This window comes from Mobula hypostoma, chromosome 7 (genome assembly GCF_963921235.1).
Source record: "Mobula hypostoma chromosome 7, sMobHyp1.1, whole genome shotgun sequence".
NCBI lineage: Eukaryota > Metazoa > Chordata > Chondrichthyes > Myliobatiformes > Myliobatidae > Mobula > Mobula hypostoma.
The window spans coordinates 138,945,391-138,962,690 of NC_086103.1; the positions used below are offsets into that span (position 1 = coordinate 138,945,391).

A 17,300-nucleotide genomic window follows, 5' to 3' on the forward strand; every position below is an offset into this window, starting at 1 on the left:
TTGACAGCTGTGACACATGCCAAAAGTCTGGAAAGCCTAAGCCCAAGCCTATGGTTGGTCTGTCACTAGCACCTGAACACAATGAAACTGTAGCTGTAGACCTGCATGAACTCGAGTGGAGTGTGGTATATATTATTTCTGCTTTTTGCACAATTTTTAATCTATTCAATATACATATACTGTAATTGATTTACTTAATTATTTATTATTATTTTATTTTTTCTCTTCCAGATTATGTATTGCATTGAACTGCTGCTGCTGAGTTAACAAATTTCACGACACACGTCGGTGATAATAAGCCTGATTCTGAATCTGATTCATTGATGAATACACACATTTCAGTGCTGGTAGCATTGTAAGTACAAAGAGACCCTCAGAAGCAGTAAAAAACTTCATCCATTTCTGGATAAGTGTACATGGCCCACTTCGTAAAGTATTCAATGATAATGGTGGGTGAATTTAATAATGATGAATTCAGAGATATGGCAAAAAACTTTAACATTGAAACAAAGACAACAGTGGCATATAGTCCTTGGAGTAATGGACTTCTGGAGCAAAACAATCAAATGTTTCCTGAAATAATGATGAAGGTAAAGAAAAGCAATGGCTGTTATTGGAATACAGCCCTGGACTGAGCTCTTATGGCGAAGAATACCATGCACGATGTACATGGCTGTAGCCCCTATCAATTGGTATTTGGCCAGAATCCAAACCCTCCCTCTGTACTGGATGACAGACTACCTGCTCTAGAGGGTACTACAATGAGCGAGTGGGTTGGGAAACATATTCCAGCACTGCCTGCATCAAGGAAGGCTTTCAATGAAGCACAGTGTTCAGAGAGAATTCAAAGAGCACCGAGGGCACAGATATGTCCTACACAGGACAACCAGGGGATAAAGTGTAATACAAAAGAGCAGATTGCACAGAATAGAAAGGTCCTGAAGTTGTCATTGGTCAGGATGGAGTTGTGGTATTCATGACACATGGAGGTACGTACATATGTGAGAGTGCATTATTCCAGACTACATAAAGCACAAATTGCAGACGATCAGAACTCCGTGGAGAATGACACAAAAAATGAAAAGCATTTACCAGGTACACTATCACATAACACAGACAGGGATGAGGAGAGTGCAGCTGGGGACTCAACAGAGTTTCTGAACAGAAATTATCACAAGTGCAAGGACAATATGGAAGTTTCAGTCTCAATACAGGACAAACTGTGAGATTTGCAGACCAAGACACTGATATCTCATACAAAGCTTAAGTCTTAGGGTGAGCAGGCAAAGCCACTGGGAGAAACAAAAGTTGGTACAACTTGAATTATCTAGAACCAGTCACGGTCACTGGCACTGTAGGACCAGTCGACATGTCACATGTAGACAGATTTCATATTGCATCAAGTACAGAACAGGCTGGACCATCTGAGAAATATCAAGTAACTAATGAGGTGTCATTTTGAATCTGCAAAACAGGATGAAATCAGAAGTTGGAGAAATAATGGAGTTCTTGAGGAAGCCAGAGACATTGGCTAAAAAACAATGTCTATAAGATGGGTATGCACTCTGTAAGAAGCCCCAACGGGAATTATACCAAAAACACACCTTGTGGCTAGAGGTTTTGAGGAACTGAACATAAAAGAACTCCAAAAAGACTCACCACCACTTGCACCAGAGTCTCTCTGACTAATTCTCTCAGTGATATGTCAAAAGCATTGGCAACCCCATTGCATGGACATAAAGTCCGCATGCTTACAGGGAATGGAGCTGTCATGTGACATTCACATTAAACCCCTGCCTGAAGCCAGAAACGAAGGAACACTCTGTGTGTATGGTCTCGCAGATACATCGCTCTACTGGTATAAAGGTCAAGGAAATAATGTTGAAAACAGGTGGAGATCTCCAACTGTTTTTTTACTAGCACGATTCAGGATATCATGTGATAGGAGTACTTGCCTGTCAAGTAGATGATTTCATATGGGGAGGCTCACAAAATTTTGCCACAACAGTTATCCCTCAACTAAATTCAGCCTTTCAGGTTGGACAGGAGGAACGGGACAGATTCTGCTACTTAGCGATAGACATCACAAATGAGAAAATCTGCAGATGCTGGAAATCCGAGCAACACACACAAAATGCTGGAGGAACTCAGCAGGCCAGGCAGCATGTATGGAAAAAGTACAGTCGATGTTTTGGGCCAAAACCCTTCGCAGGACCGGAGAAAAAAAGCTGAGGAGTAGATTTGAAAGGTGGGGGAGGGGAGAGAGAAACGCCAGGCAATGGGTGAAACTTGGAGGGGGAGGGATAAAACAAAGAGCTAGGAAGTTGATTGGTGAAAGAGAGAAGGCCATGGAAGAAAGAAAAAAGGTGGGGAGGAGCACCAGAGGGAGGAGATGGACGGGCAAGGAGATAACATGAGAGAGGGACAAGGGGATGGGAAATGCTGAAGGTGGGGGGGGGGCGGTATGGAGGCATTACTGGAAGTTTGAGAAATCAATGTTCATATCATCAGGTTGGAGGCTATTCAAACAGAATATAAGGTGTTGTTCCTCCAACCAAAGTGTGGCCTTATCACAACAGTAGCGGAGGCCATGGATGGACATATCGGAATGGGATTGGGAAGTGGAATTAAAATGGGTGGCCACTGGGAGATCCCACTTGTTCTAGCCGACAGAGTGTTGATAGTCGGTGAAGCAGACCCCCAATCTACGTTGGGTCTCACCGATATACAGGAGGCCACACCAGGAGCACTGAACACAGTATATGACCCCAACAGACTCACAGGTGAAGTGTCACCTCACCTGGAAGGACTATTTGGGGCCCTGAATGGTAATGAGGGAGGAGGTGTAGGGCAGGTGAGGCACTTGTCTGCTTGCAAGGATAAGTGCCAGGAAGGAGGTCAGTGGGGAGGGACAAATGGACAAGGGAGTTGTGTAGGGAGTGATCCCTGTGTAAAGCAGAAAGTGGGGCGGGGGGAAGGAAAAGATGTGTTTGGTGGTTTGGTGGTGGGATCCATTTGGAGGTGGCAGAGGATTCGGAGAATTATGTGCTGGACATGGAGGCTGGTGGAGTGGTAGGTGAGGACAAGAGGAACCCTATCCCTGATAGCATGGTAAGAGCAGACGTGCATGAAATGGAAGAGATGCAGTTGAGGGCAGCGTTGATGGTGGAGGAAGGGAAGCCCCTTTCTTTAAAAAAGGAGGACATCTCCTTAATTCTGGAATGAAAAGCCTCATCCTGAGAGCAGATGCGGTGAAGATGGAGGAATTGAGAGAAGGGGATGGCATTTTTACAAGTAGATGTGTGGGACGAGGTATAGTCCAGGTAGCTGTGAGAGTGCGTGGGTTTGTAATAGACATCAGTCCATAAGCTGTCTCTGGAGATAGAGACAGTGAGATCGACAAAGAGGGAGGGAGGTATCAGAGATGGACAAGCTAAATTTGAGGGCAGTGTGGTAGTCAGAGGCAAAGTGGATGAAGTCGACGAGTTCAGAATGCATGCAGGAAGCAGTACCAATGCAATCGTTGATGTAGCGTAGGAAAAGTGTGGGACAGTCAACAGTGTAGGCTTGTAACATAGACTGTTCCACGTAGCCAACAAACCCATGCGACAGCCCATGGCTACTCCTTTTGTTTGAAGGAAGGGGGAGGACCCAAAGGAGATATTATTTAGAGTGAGGACAAGATCTGCTAGGCAGAGGAGAGTGGTGGTGGAGGAGAACTGTTGGGTCTGGTGTGCAGAATGAAACAAAGTGCTTTGAGGCCTTCCTGGTGGGAGATGGAGGTGCATAGGGACTGAACATCCATAGTAAAGATAAGATTATGGGGGCCAGAGAACCTGAAATCCCTGAAAAGATCAAGAGCGCGTGAGGTGTCACGAATGTAGGCAGAAAGGGACTGAACCAGGGGGGATAAAACAGAATCGAGGTATGCTGATATGAGTTCAGTGGGGTAGGAACAAGCTGAAACAATGGGTCTACCTGGACAAGCAGGTTTGTGGATTTTGGGTAGGAGGTAGCAACGGGAGGTACGGGGTGCAGGAACTATGAGGTTGGTGGCAGTGGGTGAGAGATCCCCAGAGTCAATAAGATTGGTGATGGTGTGGGAGACAATGGCCTGGTGTTCCTTAGTGGGATCCTCTTCGAGGGGTAAGTAAGAAGAGGTGTCTGAGAGTTGGCACTGCACCTCAGCAAGGTAGAGGTCAATTTAACAGACTACTACAGCACCTCCCTTATCTGCGGGTTTGATGGTGAGGTTAGGATTAGTGCAGAGGGAGAGGAGAGCGATAGACATCCTTGCTGTTGATGGAATAGTACAACTGCACCAAGAAAGCTACATCAGGAATCTTCAGACAATCCACATGGAATCCTCACATGCCACACAACGGGATGCACCCCTCAGTGAAGCTGAAGCTCAGCAGCTTCAGTCAAAGACAGGTCAGATTCTACAGGCGGCAAGGCAGAGCAGACCTGACATCATGTTTATTGCCTGCAACTTGGCGTCCAGCACAAAACCTGCCACAGTACAAACTACATGAGGCAAACAAGATACTGCACAGAATTCAGTCTGAAAAAGTAGCCTTGAAGTTTCAACTTGGAAAAGTTAGCTCACTGAGGCTCACTGTCTTCAGTGATGTCTCACTTGAAAATCTTCCTGATGGAGGAACTCAAGGGGGACATTTTATTGTACTGATGGGAGAAGAGGGAAGATCTTTACCTCTCTATTGGCTATGATAAAGGATCCGAAGAGTTGTACGGAGTTCACTGGCAGGAGAAACTTAGCAACGTCTGAAGGAATTGACAATGCAGTTTTTCTGGTCACAATCTATTCTGAGCTTTTCCATGCTGACCCAAAGAAGAGCAGTCTACAAATAACCTGTGTCACAGACAACTGCTCTTTGCTTGATGCCATCAAATCCACCAAGTCAGTTACAGAGAAGAGACTTCATCTAGGGATAAGCAGGATCAAAGAACTTGTCCAAGCACAAAAAATTCACCACGTGCTATGGTCAACTACAAAGGAACAACTAGCTGACTGTCTCACAAAGAAGCACCAGCTCTTGTGCTCTTAAAGGCACTTAGTGAGGGCATTTGGTACCTTAAGAATTCTATTAACATCAAGGGTTAGAACTAATTTGCATATCCATATGGATATTTGAATCAGCTTTACATTTTTTAATGTTTTAATATGTCTATATAATATATATATATATATATATATAGGATGGGAGATTGTTGAGTTCTGTTCATTTGGACTATGTAAGTATTTCGTAGGCATAAACACTTCCCCTGTTATGGAGGAGAAAGGGATGTTGTGGGATAAAAAGGTAGCAGCCCTCAGAGATTGAACTGAGACATTGAAAATAAAGTTGTTTAAACAGTCATAAAGGCTACAACCTGCACTGACTGCAGCTACAGAGACTTAGTAGACACTAACTTTTCTGACAAACTACATTGCAAAAACTGTAGTTTCCCCATTCCATGGGGAAATATGGTGCTGTGGGGATGTTCAAGCCCATCAGCAATACATCAAGTCATTTCAAGCAACCATCCACTGACAGTTGAATAAACCAATCTCTACCCCTGTGGCTACAGAACCAGTTGTCCGCAGAGGGATTTCTGCCCCGCAGTTCTGATGCAGTGAGCCTGCATTGATCTGATCTTCAGTAATTCAATTCCCAGCCAATGCAAGAAAGCCTAATGACTGTCCTTCACATGGAACACTCCCGAGCTGGATATGAACATCAACACCACTGCAGAATAACTGACTGATAACTTTCACTTGTTGTTGTAGAGTTCCTTGTACTTAGTATATAGCCACTTGCTCCATTGCTTGTCACAGATGTTCTCATCAGCCTTGAAGTCCAAGTATACAACCTTACGTTGTATTAAGATGTGTTTACTCTCTCTGTGTTGCCCTTAAGGCATTTATTTGACTTGGTTGGGTCTATGCTTTAAATGATTTGTTTGTAACTATTTTCTAGTTAAAGTTAAAGGTTGATAATTAAGTTACAGTATAACAAACGTAAATTCATTGCCTATGGTATATCGCAGCATGTGATGACATCACCTCCGGTTTCGCCGCGTCCAGTTCGGAGAAGGTGTGAAGGTGAGTGCCATGCGTGCAGCATGATCGTGAAGAGCTCCGTGTCTACCCACAAAGGAACATTATAGAAGCAACGCCGTAGTTCCTATGAAAGTATTTGAAGTAAAAATATTAACGCGGTTTCTGTTAAGGAAGCGGCGGTTCGGGTGGCGCGCGTGTCGGCTTTTCAATTTCAAACATGGGGTGGGCTCGGGCCTGGCGGCGGTTTGACAGGACCCCCCTCGCCCACTACTCAGGGTGGCTGGAGACACTTGCTAAAAGAAGAGAGCACGCGTGGTCTCCAGAATGAAACAGACGCTGTATATGTTTGTATTTTTTTATCAACATTTTTCACCATACGATGTTAATGTGGAAGAGTGAACAGTAAATGGTTAACCTTACTACGACTCTGTCTTCATTGGCTGCAGTTTAACTTGGTGTTTAGTCAGAGTTTCAACACACTGCACGAGAACACTACAGTGAAATGGCAGAATCATTAGATGTTTCGACGTGGTACGATGGCTTCGCGATCAAGCATCAACTCGCTTGCACTCAGCGCCAAGAGCAGTAGGACGTCGACTAGTGTGGCTGCCCTCACAAGAGCTGAAGCAGAAGCCGCCAAGGTGCGAGCGTCATACGCTAACCAAGTAGCAAAACTGAAAATGGAAAAAGCTGCCAGAGAAGCGGAAAACCAGTTGGAAAAGGCAAGGATAGATACAGAGTCAGAAGTGCTGATGCTACAATGAGAAGCTGATGTGGCCGCGGTGGAAACACAAGTGTTGGAAAACGCTGAAGAAATGCACGTTCTAGACGAAACAGGAAAATCTATGTCAGAAAGGGCCAAACTGGAACGCACCAGCGAATATGTCCAGTCTCAAATTGACCTGCAGATTTATTCTCCCTCTCCATACTTGCCTGTTGGCGTCCCATCTCATGTGAAATCACAGGGAAGCTTTGTTGCATCGCGTCCACCGGGGGAAGACAACTCACAATTGCAACCTTGCCACAAACTCAAGTATGAAAGGGCTGACTACGAATACTTCCCAACACCAAACTTACCGGACCCGGCAAGATCAGAGACAAAGGCTGAAGTCAGAACATCAAACTCCATCATGAATGTACACGCTCAGTTATATGTCCCCCAACATATTCCCCCAGCTTGCACACCACCTGCAGCAGAACCCTTGGTACAGTATTTAGCGCGACGAGACCTCATCAATTCAGGACTGTACCAGTATGACAATAAGCCTGAAAATTACCGTGCGTGGTACTCCTCATTCACTAGTGCCACTGGTGGAGTCCAGCTCACAGCAACCCAAGAGTTGGACCTTATGACTAAATGGCTGGGAAAGGAATCAAGTGAACAGGTGAAATGAATATGCTCAGTGTACATCAGCAACCCCAAATTAGCCTTACACAAAGCATGGGAGAGACTTCAGGACTGCTATGCGGCCCCTGAAATTATTGAGAGGGCGCTATTTCAACAGCTGAACAATTTTCCTAGGGTGTCAGCCAAGGACCACACTAAATTACGAGAACTCGGAGATTCACTCATGGAGATTCAAGGTGCAGATATTGAACTGGCCTGTCGTATCTGGATACCTCACGCAGAGTTGGACTAATTGTGAACAAGCATCCATTTGGGCTGCAGGAAAGATGGGTGTCTATTGGCTCAGAGTATACGGAAGAGAACAGTGGTAGATTCCCTCCCTTTGAGTATTTTAGTAGGTTTGTGTGCAAGGAGGTGAGGAGGCGAAACGACCCTAGCTTCATGAATCAAGGCAGCACCACAACTCACACCAACCCAGTCAAACCCATTTCGAACAATTTTGTCATCAACAAACCCGTCTCAGTGCATAAAACCAAAGTCTCCGCAATCAACGATTACCCTATCAAGAATTGTCCATTGCACAACAAACCCCACTCCCTCAAAAAATGCAGAATGTTTCGAAACAAACCCTTTGACAAAAGAGAGGCCCTTCTCAAGGAAAAAAGAATATGTTTTAAGTGCTGTTCCTCTACCTCCCACCTCGCTAAAGAGTGTACATTCCCCATAATGTGCTCAGAATGTAACAGCACTAATCACGATGGAGCCATGCATCCCAGCCCGTCACCGCAAACTGCCAAGGCTCCTCCACTCCCACAAGAGGATAGCGGGGAGGGAGAGCATCACTCTGATACAACTATTGTCAGCTCAAGCTGCACAGAAGTTTGCAGTCCAGGTCAGTCGAGCCATTCGTGCTCAAAGATCTGCCTCACTAAGGTATACCCTAAGGAAGCCAAAGACAAGGCCATCAGGGCCTATGTAATTCTGGACGACCAGAGCAACCACTCACTAGTGAGACCAGAATTCCTCAAGTTGTTCAGCATAAAGGGTAACCCATTCCCATACTACCTCAGAACTTGCTCTGGCATCGCAGAAACATATGGCAGGAAGGCAGAAGGCTTCCAGCTCGAGTCGCTGGATGGCAAGGTCGTCATCAGTCTCCCTCTACTCTTAGAGTGCAATGAGATCTTAAATAACCAATCCGAGATTCTGACGCCAAGCGCAGTTCTACACCAGCCCCATTTCCACCACATTGTCAAGCACATCCCAGAACTGGATCCGGAAGCAGAAATACTCCTGCTACTCGGAAGAGACGTTCTTAGGGTGCACAAAGTCAGGCAGCAGGTCAGTGGACCACACAACGCCCCCTTCGCCCGATGTCTGGTTCTGGGCTGGGTGGTGATAGGAGAGGTGTGCCCTGGCAACGTACACAAACCGACAGTTAACATGCTCAAGACTAACATGCTAAAGAGAGGCCGCCATTCAATTTCTCAGCCCTCCACAAGTGCTGCGTGTATCAAGGAAGCACAGCAAAGGCACGAGCATAGTAAAGTAACTGAGAAGACACTGGGACAGTCAGTCTTTGCTCAAACTAAGCACGATAATAAACTTGCTCCATTAGTGGAAGACGCCATCTTCTTAAAAATAATGGACACAAAGGTCTTGAGAGACGAAGCGAACAACTGGGTCACCCCACTACCATTCAGAGAACCATACCAGCGCTTACCAAATGACAAAGAGCAGGCAGTCAACCGGTTCACATCTTTACAATGAACCCTGAAAAGGAAACCTGAAACCAGTTACAGAGGTTGTTCTACTTCTACCTAAAGACTGATGTAGAGACTAAAGTTCTATACCATGTTTATAGTGACCTTACAAAGGTCAGACGGGGAGTGTGTTGCCCTTAAGGTATTTATTTGTCTTTGTTGGGCCTATGCTTTAAATGATTTGTTTGTAACTATTTTCCAGTTAAAGTTAAATGTTGATAATTAAGTTACAGTATAACAAAGGTAAATTCATTGTCTATGGTATATCACGGCATGTGATGACGTCACCTACAGTTTCGCCGCATCTTGTATGTAACCTCCGGTTCGGAGAAGGTGTGAAGGTGGGTGCCATGCATGCAGCAAGATCGTGAAGAGCTCCGTTTCTACCCACAAAGAAACATTACAGAAGCAACGCTGTAAGTTCATAAGAATGTATTTGAAGTACAAATATTAACGCAGTTTCTGTTAAGGAAGCGGCGGTTCGGGTGGCGCACGTGTCAGCTTTTCAATTTCAAGCGCGGGGTGGGCTCGGGCCTGGCGGCAGTTTGACGTGACCCCCTCGCCCGCTACTTGGGGCGGCTGGAGACTCTTGCTAATAGAAGAGAGTGCGCATGGTCTCCAGAATGAAAAAGACGCTGTATATGTTTGTATTTTTTTATCAACAGTTTTCACCATGTGATGTTAATGTGGAAGAGTGAACAGTAAATGGTTAACCTTACTACAACTCTGTCTTCATTGGCTCCGGTTTATCATGGTGTTTAGCCAGAGTTTCAACACACTGCACAAGAACATTTCTCTCACTGTTATTAGACTTTTGAACAGACTTTTTTTTACAATGAGGTGGACTCTTGGCCTCACAATCTACCTCGTTATGATCTTGCACTTTATCATTTACCTCCACTGCAATCTTTTGGTAGCTTTTGCACTTTGTTCTGCATTGTTACAGTTTTACCTTATTCTAGGTCAATGCACTGAGGAATGAGTTGATCTGTATAAACAGTGTACAAGACAAACTTTTTACTGCATTATGGTATATGAGATAATAATAAACCAATACTAACATTAGAATAATGCAGCTTCTCGAGTCTATTTTCCACCCACTTTCCTATGATCCTCCTTGATCTTCGTTGCAATGATCTTATCAACCTGGATTTACAGACAACTGCAAGCCTTCCCCAATAATTGTTTCATTTGTTTGAATTCTCCTCGGGGCTGATTTCACAATGTATGTCAGGTTTAATGAATTATCTGTCCACATAATTTTTTTCATCACTAGGTAGCACTGACTCATCAGACTTACAGGGTGAAGTCATGACATATGTCCAGTTTGGTAAGAAGTTCAGTTCCTGACAGCTCCCCATCTGGATTCTACATCAGGGAAGTGTATACTGCTCATCATCAGAACTTCTGTCAGAGTGCATCTTTGCATAACTGTGTAGTTTTGTCTAACTTCAGAACTACACTATGTAGGGTTGCCCACTCATTCTGCCGGACTTTAACCAGCCCCATGCTATTTCCACAGCCATTCCTTCACCTATTCGTTAAAGATCAAAGGTCTGGGGCGGACTGGCATCTTGGTGGATGTGACAATAGCCTTTGTGCTTAGCAATGCCAAATGTATTAATCATTAAGTAAACTAGTTTATGGTCCGTAATCAATCTTTGACCAGTGATATAAGACCATAAGACAAAAGAGCAGAAGTAGGCCATTCAGCCCATCGAGTCTGCTCCGCCATTTTATCATGAACTGATCCATTCTCCCATTTAGTCCCACTCCCCCGCCTTCACACCATAACCTTTGATGCCCTGGCTACTCAGATACCGATCAATCTCTGCCTTAAATATACCCAATGACTTGGCTTCCACTGCTACCCGTGGCAACATAGATTCACCACCCTCTGACTAAAAAAATTTCTTCGCATTTCTGTTCTGAATGGGCGCCCTTCAATCCTTAAGTCATGCCCTCTGGTACTAGACTCCCCCATCATGGGAAACAACTTTGCCACATCCACTCTGTCCATGCCTTTCAACACTCGAAATGTCTCTATGAGGTCTCCCCTCATTCTACTAAACTCCAACGAATACAGTCCAAGAGCGGACAAACGTTCCTCACATGTTAACCCTCTCATTCCTGGAATCATTCTAGTGAATCTTCTCTGTACCCTCTCCAATGTCAGCACATCCTTTCTTAAATAAGGAGACCAAAACTGCCCACAGCACTCCAAGTGAGGTCTCACCAGCGCCTTATAGAGCCTCAACATCACATCCCTGCTCCTATACTCTATTCCTCTAGAAATGAATGCCAACATTGCATTCGCCTTCTTCACCACCGACTCAACCTGGAGGTTAACCTTAAGGGTATCCTGTGCGAGGACTCCCAAGTCCCGTTGCATCCCAGAACTTTGAATTCTTTCCACCTTTAAATAATAGTCTGCCCATTTATTTCTTCTGCCAAAGTGCATAACCATACACTTTCCAACATTGTATTTCATATGCCACTTCTTTGCCCATTCTTCCAATCTATCCAAGTCTCTCTGCAGACTCTCTGTTTCCTCAGCACTACCGGCCCCTCCACCTATCTTCGTATCGTCAGCAAACTTAGCCACAAAGCCATCTATTCCATAATCCAAGTCGTTGATGTACAATGTAAAAAGAAGAGGCCCAACAAGGACCCCTGTGGAACACCACTGGTAACCAGCAGCCAAACAGAATAGGATCCCTTTATTCCCGCTCTCTGTTTCCTGCCAATCAGCCAATGCTCTATCCACGTATGTAACTTTCCTGTAATTCCATGGGATCTTATCTTGTTAAGTAGCCTCATGTGTGGCACCTTGTCAAAGGCCTTCTGAAAATCCAAATATACAACATCCACTGCATCTCTCTTGTCTAGCCTACTGGTAATTTCCTCAAAAAATTGTAATAGGTTTGTCAGGCAGGATTTTCCTTTAAGGAATCCATGCTGAGTTCTGCCTATCTTGTCATATGCCTCCAGGTACTCTGTAACCTCATCCTTGACAATCAACTCCAACAACTTCCCAACCACCGATGTCAAGCTAACAGGTCTATAATTTCCTTTTTGCTTTCTTGCCCCCTTCTTAAATAGCGGAGTGACATTTGCAATCTTCCAGTCCTCCGGAACCATGCCAGAATCTATCGACTTTTGAAAGATCATCGCTAATGCCTCCGCAATCTCCATAGCTACTTCCTTCAGAACACGAGGGTGCATTCCATCTAGTCCGGGAGATTTATCTACCTTTAGACTATTCAGCTTCCTGAGTACTTTCTCTGTCGTAATTGTGACTGCGCACACTTCTCTTCCCTGCCACCTTTGAGTGTCCGGTATACTGCTGATGTCTTCCTCAGTGAAGACTGATGCAAAATACTCGTTCAGTTCCTCCACCATCTCCTTATCTCCCATTACAATTTCTTCAGCATCATTTTCTATCGGTCCTATATCTACTCTCACCTGTCTTTAACTCTTTATATACTTGAAAAAGCTTTTAAGTATTTGATATTATTTTTTATTGAGCTTTTATATTAGTCTTTGATATTATTTGCTAGCTTCCTTTCATAGTTCATCTCTTCCCTCTTAATGACCTTCTTAGTTTCCTTTTGTAAGCTTTAAAAACTTCCCAATCCTCTGTCTTCCCACTAATTTTTGCTTCCTTGTATGCCCTCTCCTTTGCTTTAACTTTGGCTTTGACTTCTCTTGTCAACCACGGTTGCATCCTTTTTCCATTCGAAAATTTCTTCTTTTTTGAAATATACCTGTCTTGCACCTTCCTCACTTCTCGCATAAACTCCTGCCACTGCTGCTCTGCCGTCTTTCCCACCAGTGTCCCTTTCAGTCAACTTTGGCCAGTTCCTCTCTCATGCCACTGCAATTTCCTTTATTCCACTGAAATACCGACACATCAGATTTCAGCTTCTTTTTTTCAAATGTCACAGTGAACTCAATCATGTTATGATCACTGCCTCCTAAGGTTTCCTTCACCTCAATCTCTCTAATCACCTCCGGTTCATTACACAATACCCAATCCAGTACAGCCAATCCCCTAGTGGGCTCAACAACAAGCTGTTCTAAAAAGCCATCACACAGACATTTTACAAATTCTCTCTCTTGAGATCCAGTGCCGACCTGATTTTCCCAATCCACTCGCATGTTAAAATCCCCCACAATTATCATAACACTGCCGTTCTGACAAGCCTTTTCTATTTCCTGTTGTAATTTGTAGTCCACATCACTGCAGCTGTTTGGAGGCCTATAAATAACTGCCATCAGGGTCCTTTTACCTCTGCGATTTCTTAGCTCAACCCATAAAGATTCTGCACCTTCCGATCCTATATCACCTCTTTCTAATGATTTAGTATCATTTCTTACCAATAAAGCCACGCCTCCCCCTCTGCCTACCTTCCTATCCTTCCGATACACCGTGTATACTTGGACGTTCATCTCCCAGAGACATGCATCCTTTAGCCACGTCTCAGTGATAGCCACAGTGATATAGGTCATTGAGTGTTAACCAATACAAGTACTGATAACTTCACCTGTTTCCATTCAGCAGAACATTGCACAGGGTGGCTTGCTCTGTTAATGATGTCAGATTTGGCTACTTTAATTCTTCATAACTTATTGTTTTCACGCTGTCACCATTCTCTGCACTCAGAGCTACAGCACACTGTGCCTTGAATGACACCCACTGTACATACTTAGTGCCTCTGAGGTTTTTAGATGGTGACAGGTCGTAAAGAGTCATCAATATCAGACCCATCTTAATAATAAGGACCTCAACTGTGCTGTTTGGTGCCAATGGGTTAACTAATATTCCTCAGGTGTCGGAGCCCACTTCCAGTCATGGTTTGGCTTTCTTTCACTTACAGTTACTTAGGGTGAAGATATTCCAAGCCCTAATTGAATAATTATTGCAGTTGTCTGAGCAACCAGCATAGTATGCTCATTCCAAAGAGGATCAAGGAGGATATCATGAAAATGTTGGAAAGTTCTTCAGAATTATCACTTCTACTTATCTGATGTTCTTGGCTTCCAAGAGTATATCCAATTATTCCAGGTAAGTTCTTACCAGTTCTTGCATCCTGTCATATTTGTCAAGTTATCCAAACAGATCTGCTATTCGTGTTGCTTTCCCTTATGCCTTTTTAATAAGTATGGCTTCTTATTTCAGTAATGAGGGATTCATCACTCTTCTGTTTTGCCAGTTGTAGATTCATGAGTCTCATTTTCACTCAAGCAATGCAATCCAGTCTTGTTGCTAGTGTAGCATATCGGATGCTTCTTTTACTTGTACCATGGGTATTTCACAGCCCAACTATTTAAAAAATAACAAGGAAACAGTTCTGTTTATTACCTCATCAATTCTTTATTTATTTCCATAGACTCTGCCTGACCTGACCTCCAGCATTTTGGGTGTGATGCTTTGGATTTCCAGCATCCGCAAATTTTCTTGTGTTTATTCCATCGACTGTCAGAAATATGCTATGAGCAGTATTGCAATAATTAGCTGGACAGCACATAAAATACTGGAGAAACTCAATGGACCAGGAAGCACCAATGGATGGAACTGGACAGGAAATATTTTAGCTCAAGAACCATTATCCAGATAGAAGGATAGAAGGGAGATAGACAACATACAAGTGTAGAGGGAAGGGATGGAACAAGAGCTAGCAAGCAGTTAAAAGGGGATATGGAGAGGATGGGGGAAAGGTTTTATTAACTGGACAACCCAACCAATCTTAAGAATCTTCTACTTTTGAATAATTTCATAATAAACGTCTGCACATTAAGGTGGAAGAAGGAAATTTCTCTGTAGCGGGGGTCATGGAATTCCATACTACAGAGAGCTATGGATGCTCAATAAACTGTAATGAATACTAAGATGGATTTTAGATTTCAGGCAAATCAAAGTTAGTGTGATCAGGGAGCATATAAAAGTGAGCTAACATCAAATCTGCTAGGGCATGCTGAAAGGGTCTCAATGTTGGGGATGTTGAGTTGGGAAAGGATACTGGCATTGTTTCATTAAGACCATAACACAGGGGTCCCCGACCTTTTTTGCACCGCGGACTGGTTTAACATTGACAATATACTTACGGACCGGCCGACGGGGGTTGGGGGGGGGGTTGTTCAAGCAGGGGTAAAGTCACCTCAATGTGTCTTTTACAGTTAGGGTTGCCAACTTTTTCACTCCCAAATAAGGGACAAAACTAGCAGTCAAATCCCGGGACACTTTACTCCAGGAAAGACTACCATGACCATGAAGCCTTGCACAGGCACCTGTGTGCACATGCGTGACGTGCACATGTAATATACACATGCGCGTACGTGCCAATTTTTTACCCCCACAAATCGGTTTTACCTTCATCTTCCCGACTATACTGTACATACATTATTTCTACTTTATATAGGCTGTGTATTTATCATATCATTCCTGCTTTTACTATATGTTAGTGTTATTTATTTTCAGTTTTATGTGTTACTTGGTATGATTTGGTAGGTTATTTTTTGGGTCAAAAATGCTCAAACACTCAAAAATTTTTCCCATATAAATTAATGGTAATTGCTTCTTCGCTTTACGCCATTTCGGCACGAAAGGTTTCATAGGAACGCTCTACCTTAGCGGGGGAAATACGGGACAAGGGCTGTCCCGTATGGGACAAACCAATTTAGCCCAAGATACAGGATGTCCCAGCAAATACAGGACAGTTGGCAACTGTATGTTCAAGTTCAACAGTGCGCGACAGGGAATGAGGAAAGGTGCAGCTGACTCATATCGTTTCCTCACGGCCTGGTAGCACATGCTTTGCGGCCCGGTGGTTGGGGACCGCTGCCATAACACATTGGAGCAAAATTCAGCCATTTGGACCATTGAATCTGCTCTGCCATTTGATCATTGCTGATCCATTTCCTTCTCAGCCCTATTCTCCTACCTTCCCCCCATAATTTTTCATGCCCTGATTTATCAAAAATCTATCAATATCTATATTAAATGCACTTAATGACCTGGCTTCCACAGCTGTCTCTGGCAACGAATTCCATAGGTTCACCACCCTCTGGCTAAAGAAATTACTCCTCATCTCCGTTCCAAATGGACGTCCCTCTATTCCAAGGTTGTGCCCTCTGTTCCTACACTCCCCACTGTAAGAAATGTCCTTTCCACATCCACTCTATCTACGCCTTTCAACATTCAATAGGTTTCAATGAGATCCCTCTTCACTCTTCTGAATTCCAGCTTGTATAGTGTAACGTAACCGGCAACAATGAATATCAATCGAGACAGGTTATTTAAAAACAACCAAATGTTTATTAAACACGGATAAATGAAAAAAACAAACGAAAACTTTAACCGGAAGTTAACCATTATGCAGCCGTTCAACAAATCGTCACTCGGCACTGGTTCTTAAAGCATTAAATGCGAAAACAATTCTTAAAGCGATAAAGTCAGATATAGTTCTTAAAATGGTAAATTTGAAAGTCCAACAGATTTATACGTTCAATTGGGAGAGACTTCTCTGGAGGATTTCTTCATAGGCGAGACTTTCCTGCTGGTTCTGTCCACAGGATTCACAATGCAGCAAATAAACGTTTAAAACAACTGACCTTGCTTTCTAGAGATCAAACCTTTGCATGAACTCTTTGCTCTTTTGGCAAGAGTTATCTCGATGCAGGTCGCTACTCCTTCAACGAAGACTCAATAAGGTCAATCCTTTGTTAAACTGCAGAACGATGCTGACTCCTCTCGATCTTTTGGTCCTGTACTTCGATAAAGTCTTCACTCTCCCTTCTACTGCTGGAATAGGGTAAATCAGCACATCTAGCCAAAAATTTCCAGTCTAATAATATTGTATCTTGCAACAGGACGCACAACCGTTTCAAAAATGAAACTGCGCCACTAAAACAAACACGCAACAGAAACGGAGACACAGCATGTTCTACCTGGAAATCTAAAAACTAAAACCTAACTACGTCATCTGGGGTCTACCCTTATATACCGGTGGTGCACATGTCATCACGTGACCTCACATTGGCGGGAAAATCATGTCAGGTGATCTCCAAAACCATTACATCATTCTCACAAAAAAAAGGATCTCCTTGAGGCATGTAACAATAG

At 43.7% G+C, this 17,300-nt stretch overlaps 1 protein-coding gene across 4 annotated transcripts in view; it reads right to left on the reverse strand.

Annotated features, from left to right (window-relative positions):
* LOC134349579 (solute carrier family 35 member F2-like) overlaps positions 1-17,300 on the reverse strand; it is a 108,370-nt gene that overhangs the window by 61,041 nt on the left and 30,029 nt on the right. The window contains exon 2 of one of the 4 annotated variants that reach the window (XM_063054115.1): positions 14,256-14,501. The exons of the other annotated variants lie outside the window; for them this stretch is intronic. The gene's annotated coding sequence lies outside the window, so the exon portion shown is untranslated. The remainder of the gene's footprint in view (positions 1-14,255; positions 14,502-17,300) is intronic. 4 annotated transcript variants of the gene reach the window in all.